The sequence below is a fragment of the Somniosus microcephalus genome, chromosome 4, assembly GCF_052327205.1.
Source record: "Somniosus microcephalus isolate GS21.2 chromosome 4, FLI_Smic_1.0, whole genome shotgun sequence".
In the NCBI taxonomy this organism is placed as follows: Eukaryota; Metazoa; Chordata; class Chondrichthyes; order Squaliformes; family Somniosidae; genus Somniosus; species Somniosus microcephalus.
In genome coordinates, this window is record NC_140990.1 from 122,349,858 (window position 1) to 122,358,997 (window position 9,140).

Consider the following 9,140-nt stretch of genomic DNA (forward strand, 5'->3'; position numbering starts at 1 on the left):
TGAAGTACCTACGTGTACTCAGTGAGACCAATCAGATTAATCTCTTTCGAGTTCAACACCTCCAAGAAGCACGGGATGCCAAAAAGTTAGAGGGAGTTTGGAAAACACCCCCTTGTGTGGGACAGTGGGTGATGGTCCAGTGACCAGTCCGAGGTGTTTTTGAGCCACGGGGGGATGGACCCTTCCAGATCCTCCTTAGTACAGGTACCTCAGTTTGCTTGAAGGAAAAATTTGATGTAAGGTGGAGACAGATAAGCCCGTGGTGACGCCCGGGGAAGAAATTTCCCCTAACCCTCAGGACCCCTAGGGCTGAGGATAAAAAAAAACTGCCGAGTGTGTGTTCATTCACCTTCAGTGCACTGCCTCTTTAAAAGCCTGTGCTTCCCTCTTCAAGGTCGCAGGCTGCGCGCTCTCTCTCTCTCTCGAGATTGTGACTGCTGCTTGAAGTTGTGATTGAAGTTGCATGGAGTATGTGTGTGTGTCAACTAATGTGCAATGTGTGATGAATTACGAAATGAGAATGACCCTATGGTTAAGAATAATGCGAGTTAACTTTCTTTACATCCTAATATTAGGTTAGGACCAAGTTCGGAGGATTAAGTCAATTCTTTGGGTTGTTATTTACCTCTCTCTTCCTTACAGATCGACCTTTTCAACAGCTGAGTTTTTCAATTTAACCAGTGACCCTGCTCACCCTGACTGTGATACGACCCTGACCGGTCCCAGGACATACCCCTGACTTTTGAGTTCTGATTATCTCCCCTTTGTGGTTGCTATGGTGAAGTCTTCCAAAGCAGTTTGATTTGATTTGTTTAAATGTGAAAAACAAATTTTTCTCCAGTTATATTCAATGTTTTTACAGTATTTTGGAAAGACATCTGAAGAAAGGACGATAAGAAAATATGACATAATTTACTGTTTTCTGCAAGAATGTGCTATTTTGTTTTGTTTGTCTGTTCATAGTTTTACAAAAGATAAGCTTCTGCCTTAAAGTTACAGTTGCCGATGTGCTTGGAAGAAAATTAATTTGAATGCTTACAAGATCTGGATTAAATTGGATTATGAGGTTGATTAACCTATTAAAACCAGACTTTCATTGTGGCCACGGTGAAATTTTGGTTGGTGTAAATTTGTGCAGACCGCATTGAATAAAATAACTCCGCTCATCGAGAACATCCGATAGTTGCAGAGTCCCTTACAAAGACTTACTTAGCTTGTGAACTTTGCTCAATCCCGTCTTTGTCCATATTACCTCCATGTTCGTGTTTAGTTAAAGTGTGAAAACACAACTGTCTTTCGATCAGGAAAGTTCTTTTTTTGATTTACGTGAATTGACGCAATTGCGGGAATTTGATAATGTTTTGCTCCACCTCATCAAAGCCTGCAAAGGAGTTAACCCTTTCCACTGACAGCTGTTTAAGTTCACCAAGCAACAACTTTAGTATGAAATTTAAAGATATGGGACATTATTAAATTTAAGTTTCTTAATTTTAAGTTAATATTTCACCACAGTGACAGAAGGAATTTATGATTTGATGAGTTAACCCCCTGGGCTCTAAGCAGAGTCACAATGGATTTGCCTCTTTCTTTTATTATATGGAAGCTACCTTGTAAACTAATTGCAGCACTTCTGTCTCGAATGTTAAAACACTGTGTAAGCCACCTAGCCTGAGAATTGAGAATTACTGTTTCTGAAATTGGAAATGGAGGATAAATTGATAGAAATGAAATTGAACATTGACAAAACCTGCCGGTACAATAATACTGCTGTTTGAATTTTGGGATAATTTTGTATTAACAAAATGGAATCAGGCACTATATATTGGGTTACTTTTGGGAAAATAAAAGATCCTCTAAAAAATAATGATAAATAAAAAGTGTTAATAACTTGGATCAAGTGAGAACGTTTGATCTATGTTTTCAATGTTAAATGCTGTACTGGACAGTAAAGTTTCTCCAAGACTCATGAATGAGATATGAATGGTAATTAAAGGAAGGTGATTGAGGGTTTAAATTGAAACAGGAGAATTACACTACTGAATGGAAATTTTCAAAATTTCCTAGTGAAAGTCAGGAAAGTGTCGTTAAAAATAGTAAATTGATAGATTTCTCTTGGAGACATTTGTGTCCCTGCCTTTAATGAACTTTTAAGAAAACTGAATTTGATAGTCCGGCCACTACCCAAGACATCGGGACCATGCAGAGGAAGATGAGCAAAGATCTCCAGACGACGACAATCTTTCGATAAGATACTTGAAAGCCCGAGAAAGGCTCGTATCGGATGGCACGTGTGGCATAATATGGAGATACTGGTATGAGTGTGCAAATGTGATTCGTTACGTATGAGGTAATTACCATCCGGGAATGTAAGTTGAATTTGCACTGAAGAATGGGTCTCAGACATGCTCAGTTACTTGACAACAGCAAGACAGACGTGAAATAGTTAATGTGGCTCAGGAGGGTGAGACAACCTTTATAAGCATTGACACATACTCCATCGAGAAACTATCTACATAAGAACATAAGAAGTAGGAGCAGGAGTAGGCCATATGGCCCCTCAGGCCTGCTCCGCCATTCAATAGGATCATGGCTGATCCGAACCTAGACTCACGTCCACTTCCCTGCCCTCTCCCCATAACCCCCTATTCCCTTATCAGCTAGGAAACTGTCTATCTCCGTTTTAAATTTATTTAGTGTCGCAGCTTCCACAGCTCTCTGAGGTAGCAAATTCCATAGATTTACTACCCCCTGAGTGAAGAAGTTTCTCCTCATCTCAGTTTTGAAATGGCAGCCCCTTATTCTAAGATTATGCCCCCTAGTTCTAGTCTCACCCATCAGTGGAAACATCCTCCCCGCATCCACCCGATCAAGCCCCCTCACAATCTTATATGTTTCGATAAGATCGCCTCTCATTCTTCTGAATTCCAATGAGTAGAGGCCCAACCTACTCAACCTTTCCTCATATGTCAACCCCCTCATCTCCGGAATCAACCGAGTGAACCTTCTCTGAACTGCCTCGAGAGCAAGTATATCTTTTCTTAAATATTGAAACCAAAACTGTACGCAGTATTCCAGGTGTGGCCTCACCAGTACCCTGTATAACTGAAGCAAGACTTCCCTGCTTTTATACTCCATCCCCCTTGCAATAAAAGCCAAGATTCCATTGGCCTTCCTGATCACCTGCTGTACCTGCATACTAACCTTCTGTGTTTCATGCACCAGGACCCCCAGATCCCTTTGTACTGTAGCACTTTGCAGTTTCTTTCCATTTAGATAATAACTTGCTCTTTGATTTTTTCTGCCAAAGTGCATAACCTCACACTTTCCAACATTATATTCCATCTGCCAAATTTCTGCCCACTCACTTAGCCTGTCTATGTCCTTTTGCAGGTTTTTTATGTCCTCCTCACTCACTGCTTTCCCTCCCATCTTTGTATCATCGGCAAACTTGGATACATTGCACTTGGTCCCCTCCTCCAAATCGTTCATATAGATTGTAAAGAGTTGGGGTCCCAGCACTGACCCCTGCGGAACACCACTAGTCACTGATTGCCAACCCGAGAATGAACCATTTATCCCAACTCTCTGTTTTCTGTTAGATAGCCAATCTTCCACCCATGCCAGTATATTACCCCCAATCCCGTGATTTTTTATCTTGTACAGTAATCTTTTGTGTGGCACCTTGTCAAATGCCTTTTGGAAGTCCAAATACACCACATCCACTGGTTCCCCTTTATCCACCCTGTGTTACATCCTCAAAGAATTCGAGCAAATTTGTCAAACATGACTTCCCCTTCATAAAACCATGCTGAGTTTGTCCTATTAAATTGTGATTATCCAAATGTCCTGTTACTGCTTCCTTAATAATGGACTCCAACATTTTACCAACCACAGATGTTAGGCTAACTGGTCTATAATTTCCAGCCTTTGGTCTACCTCCCTTTTTAAATTAGGGCGTTACATTAGCAGTTTTCCAATCTGCTGGGACCTTTCCTGAATCCAGGGAGTTTTGGAAAATTACCACCAATGCATCCGCAATCCCTACCGCTACTTCTCTCAAGACCCTAGGATGTAAGCCATCAGGTCCAGGGGATTTATCCGCCTTAAGTCCCATTATCTTACCGAGTACCATCTCCTTAGTGATTTTAATCATGTTTAGCTCCTCCCCCCCATAGCCCCCTGTTTGTCCAGTGTTGGGATATTTTTAGTGTCCTCTACTGTAAAGACTGATACAAAATATTTGTTCAGCGTATTTGCCATCTCCATGTTCCCCACCACTAGTTTCCTGGTCTCGTCCTCTAAGGGACCAACTTTAGCCACCCTTTTTCTTTTTATATAGCTGTAGAAACTCTTGCTATCTGTTTTTATATTTTTTGCTAGTTTACTTTCATAATCTATCTTCCCTTTCTTAATTAATCTTTTAGTTATTCTTTGCTGGCTTTTAAATGCTTCCCAATCTTCTATCCTCCCACTAGATTTGGCTACTTTATATGCCCTTGTTTTCAGTCAGATACTATCCTTTATTACTTTACTTAGCCACAGATGGCTGTCTTTTCTTTTATGCCCCTTTTTCCTCAGTGGAATATATTTTTCTTCTAATTAATGAAACAACCAGAATAGAGTTAAACACACTGGTACCTGTTAGAGGGATTGAAATTGAAGTTTAAGTTGAGGGCTAAGGAGAAATCATGTTTAATAAGAATTATCCACAAGATGGATACGAATAAAAGAGAGAACTGGAGAATCTTTTGAGTCCATGATTTGTTTATTAGCTGTTAAACTGTAATGTCGCTTGAAATGATTGTAAGTCTGAATTTAACTGTGACTGTAATAATTGTGTTTTGTAGGTAACAGAGCATGGGAAAAACCAGTATGAATCCAGTATGAGGTGATCAACTAACATGTTTTTAAGTATGAGCTACACAATTGTGTGGCACAATTCAGATACTCAGATACGACATTCCCCTGTTGTTTGAGGGTTTCAGTCAGCTCATGATGCGACTGAACTCCTCCCTAAAGCATTTTTATGTTTTGGGGTAAGGCAACTCGAGAATGGATATTGAGATTGACAGCATAGAGGACAACTCACACTGGTGAGATATTGGGCTTGACATACATCAGCACACCCTTACGTTCGTATTATTTCACTCGCTCTGGTAGTTCTTCAGCTTATAATGATAGGGTATTTGATATGTATACACTATGTAGTAAGATTTTGATACATAAGCCAATTGGGCACTCATGCCCATGACTAACAAGTTAATTGAACACACCGAAAGGGAATATCCGAAGCAACGTAGAGGAAACCCCAGGCGGGGTAACATCAGGAAAGATAGAAGAAACAGAGGATACCCCAGGCGGGGCAGAATCGGATCACCCATGGATCAGACTGATTTCACACATATTAGTCATGGGGCAGTTAATACTGGTTTTGAGTTTGCTATGTATGGCATGTAAGAAATGTAAACAGGCTAAAATGAAACACTTTGCGAAACAAGTGGTTAAGACAATTAGTGCATGCACTGCTCCTCCTACACGCGTTTTGGACGACTTTGGTCGTTTGCAGGAGAGATCAAGCGTATGAATGTTGAGATAGTAGTATAATGAATCAGGAAACACTTTAAATTAACCATATTCATCTGATGCATATCTGGTGGCCACCTCGACAGGATTCAAACCAGGCCCTTGCTGGAGTAGCCAGAGGTCTAGGGGGGGAGGTGTATAACAAAGTAGGTCCTGTAACTGGAAGAAACCTCAATCAATCACGCTCTTGATTTCCCAGCATGTTATATCAGCGGCTCGCAGGTATGCACACTTTCCAACCCGCCTCAAGGTTCCCTTTCGGGGGGTTGGACGGGGGGAGTGTTGGATTGCAAAAATCGGCCTGTGAATCAAAGCCTGAATCCTCTAGTCTTTAAATATATTAACCAAAGCTGTAGGGAGGGCTGTAGTACTAGAAACCAGTCAAAGGATGTTTAGCTTCACGTGTTAGGAAATATATATAAAATAAACATGTAGCATTTAGGTAGCTGTGAAGCATGATGGGATACTTGACCATCATATTAACCAAGTACTGCGGGAATAACATATTTACTAGACTCTTAGTCTCTGTCTTTGTTGTTATCAGTGTTACAGAAGCAGTGTTTAATGCAGCTGGCCTTCTGAGAGATATGGGGAACTGAACTTCATAGGGAGCCGGCCATTTCTATCTCTGCCTCAAACACCTTATCTTCCTTTGTAATGTCTGCTTGCAACCAAAGGCGGACATTGTTTATCATCTCAAGAATTAAGCGACCTTGCTCACAGAAGCTAGAAACTGTTATGCTGTATGTCAGAACACTTCAGGGTGGCTCCCGCCATTGAGTGACTAATCACGCCAACCAATAAGGGAGTGACGGTAGTGACGCTGTTTGTATGTGTACGCCTACTTTTGCAACCTAATGGGCGTTACCTATCGAAAGGTATATCAAGGCTTGTAGATTGTATTTCGTTGAGAGGAAAGGTTCGATTCTGGGGAAATCAGCCTCTCTCCCTTGTGCACAAGCTTTTTAGCTATTTACGAATAAAACTTTTATTCTCAATTCCATCTCAGTCTAGAGTTTCTCCGAATTCGGATCCAACAAAATGAAATGATACAATTTTAGTGGGGGTGCAGGAGCAGAGAGACCTGGGAGTGTATGTACACAAATCTTTGAAGGTGGTAGGACAAGTTGAGAAGGCTGTTAAAGAAGCCTATGAGATCCTAAACATTATAAGTAGAGGCATAGAATACAAAAGCAAGGAAGTGAGGCCAAACATTTATAAAACACTGGTTAACCCTCAGCTGGAATATTTTGTTCAATTCTGGGCATCACAATTTAGGAAGGACGTCAAGATCTCAGAGAGGGTGCAGAAGAAATTTACTAGAATGGTACTAGGGATGAGGGACTTATGTGGAGAGACTCGAGAATGTAAGAATTAGGAGCAGGAGTAGGCCACATGGTCCCTTGAGCCTGTTCCACCTTTCGGTAAGATCATGGTTGATGATTGACTTCAACTACACTTTCCTGCCCGATCTCCATATCCCTTGATTCCCCTTGAGCCCAAAAGTCTATCGATCTCAGTCTTGAATATACTCAACGAGAAGCTGGGGTTGTTCTTAGAGCAGAGAAGGTTACAAGGAGATTTAATAGAGGTGTTCAAAATCATGAAGGGTTTTGATAGAGTAAATAAGGAGAAACTGTTTCCAGTGGCAGAAGGGTCGGTAACTAGTGGACAGATTTAAGGTAATTGGCAAAAGAGCCAGAGGCGACATGAGGGATAAAACATTACACAGCGAGTTGTTATGATCAGGAAAGCACTGCCTGAAAGGGCGGTGGAAGCAGACTCGATAATAACTTTCAAAAGGGAATTGGATAAATACTTGAAGGGAAAATATTTACAGGGCTATGGGGAAAGAGCAGGGGTGTGGCAATAATTGGATCACTCTACCAGAGAGTCGGCCCAGGCAGGACGGGCCGAGTTACCTCCTTCTGAGCTGTGTCTTTCTCTGATCCTATGACGTGTCAGCTTCATGCGATTTAAGAAGCATCTCAGGGTTTGTGTCAAATTTTGTTTGATAACGCTCCTGTGAAGCACCTTGGGATGTCTTACCACATCCTTGATTTTAAAATTGTCAACCTTGTTTTCAAATCCCTCCATAGCCTCGCCACTCCCTATCTCTGACACCCTCTGAAAATTCCTTTTACCTGCTCCGTGTGTGGGAAGGGATTCACTTGTTCAACCAACCTCACTTCACATCAACTTGTTCATACTGATAAGAGACCTTTTAAATGTTCTGATGAAAGGTCATTGACCTGAAACGTTAACTTTGTTTCTCTCTCCACAGATGCTGCCTGACCTGCTGAGTATTTCCAGCAAATTCTGTTTTGATGTCAGATTTCCAGCATCCGCAGTATGTTGCTTTTGTTTTAACTGATCTGACTGTGAGAAGAGCTTTAAAGCACAAGGGATCTGCTGAATCAGCAGCAACGTACTCCCACAGGGGAGAGACCGTTCACTTGGTTTGTGCGTGGGGAGGGATTTAATCAGGAATCCAGCCAGTCGACTCACCAGCAAGTTCACAAGTGATAGCAGTGGTTGGATTCTGTTGTTAACAACTACCAACAACAACATAAACTTGTATTTATATAGCACCTTTAACACAATAAAAGGTCCTAAGACACTTCACAGGAGCATTATTACACAAACTTTGACACACAGACAAATATAGAGATATTAGGGCAGAGGTAAATAAATCCAGGGACCACTTACACTGTGACATAAAACGGAGGAATTATTTACATTGTGATACTAAATCCAGAGACCACTTACACTGAGACACCAAATCCAGGGACCACTTACATTGCGACACCAAATCAAGGGACTACTTACACAGGGACACCAAATCCAGGGACCACTTACACTGGGACACCAAATCCAGGGACCACTTACACTGGGACACCAAATCCAGGGACCACTTACATTGCGACACCTTACCCAGTGACCATTTACACTGCAACACCAAAGCCAGGGACCACTTACACAGAGACACCAAATCCAGGGACCACTTACATTGTGACACCAAATCAAGGGACTACTTACACAGGGACACCAAATCAAGGGACTACTTACACAGGGACACCAAATCCAGGGACCACTTACATTGCAACACCAAACCCAGGGACCACTTACACTGCAACACCAAATCCAGGGACCACTTACACAGTGATCCAGGGTGCCTTGGCACATTGGATACAAAACTGGCATAGTGGCAGAAGGCAGAGGGTGATGGTCGAAGGTTTTTTTGTGACTGGAAGCCTGTGTCCAGTGGGGTACCGCAGGGATCGGTGCTGGGTCCCTTGCTATTTGTGGTCTACATTAATGATTTGGATGTGAATGTAAAAGGTATGATCAGTAAGTTCGCAGATGACACGAAAATTGGTGGGGTGGTAAATAGCGAGGAGGGTAGCCTCAGTCTGCAGGACGACATAGATGGGTTGGTCAGATGGGCGGAACAGTGGCAAATGGAATTTTACCCTGAAAAGTGTGAGGTGATGCATTTTGGAGGGACTAACAAGACAAGGGAATACACAATGAATGGTAGGACCCTAGGAAAGACA

General features: G+C 41.9%; 1 long non-coding RNA gene across 2 annotated transcripts in view; it reads left to right on the forward strand.

Annotated features, from left to right (window-relative positions):
• The window catches only part of LOC147119718 (uncharacterized), a 52,728-nt gene extending 46,142 nt beyond the window's left edge, over positions 1 to 6,586 (forward strand). For both annotated transcript variants that reach the window (XR_015078074.1, XR_015078073.1), the window contains exon 3: positions 4,848 to 6,586. This is a non-coding gene — a long non-coding RNA (uncharacterized LOC147119718). The remainder of the gene's footprint in view (positions 1 to 4,847) is intronic.
• The last annotated feature ends 2,554 nt before the right edge of the window (positions 6,587 to 9,140 follow it).